This window comes from Salvelinus sp. IW2-2015, unplaced genomic scaffold (genome assembly GCF_002910315.2).
Source record: "Salvelinus sp. IW2-2015 unplaced genomic scaffold, ASM291031v2 Un_scaffold6452, whole genome shotgun sequence".
Classification (NCBI taxonomy): domain Eukaryota; kingdom Metazoa; phylum Chordata; class Actinopteri; order Salmoniformes; family Salmonidae; genus Salvelinus; species Salvelinus sp. IW2-2015.
Genome location: NW_019947714.1, coordinates 17,352 through 17,996, shown reverse-complemented (window position 1 = coordinate 17,996; position 645 = coordinate 17,352).

The window sequence follows — 645 nt, the reverse complement described above, 5'->3', positions numbered from 1 at the left end:
GCACCATTGAGACCATCAGTCAGACTACCTACAGTCTATTTCAGCACCATTGAGATATCAGTCAGACTACCTACAGTCTATTCACACCATTGAGACATCAGTCAGACTACACTACAGTCTAATTCAGCACCATTGAGACATCAGTCAGACTACCTACAGTCTATTCAGCACCATTGAGAACAGCAGTCAGACTACTACAGTCTTATCAACACCATTGAGACATCAGTCAGACTACCTACAGTCTATTCAGCACCATTGAGACATCAGTCAGACTACCTACAGTCTATTCAACACCATTGAGACAGCAGTCAGACTACTACAGTCTATTTCAGCACCATGAGAACAGCAGTCAGACTACCTATAGTCTATTCAGCACCATTGAGACATTTTTATTTTGTATATATTTTTAATTAAACCTTAATTTAACTAGGCAAGTCAGTTAAGAAAAATTCTTATTTACAATGACAGCCTACCCGGCCAAACCCTAACCCGGATTGAAGCTGGGGCAATTGTGCCCCGTCATATGGGACTCCAATCACGGCCGGGGTTGTGATACAGCCCAGGATCGAACCAGGGTGTCTGTAGTGACGCCTCTAGCACTGAGATGCAGTGCCTTAGACCGCTGAACCAGGGTGTCTGTAGTGA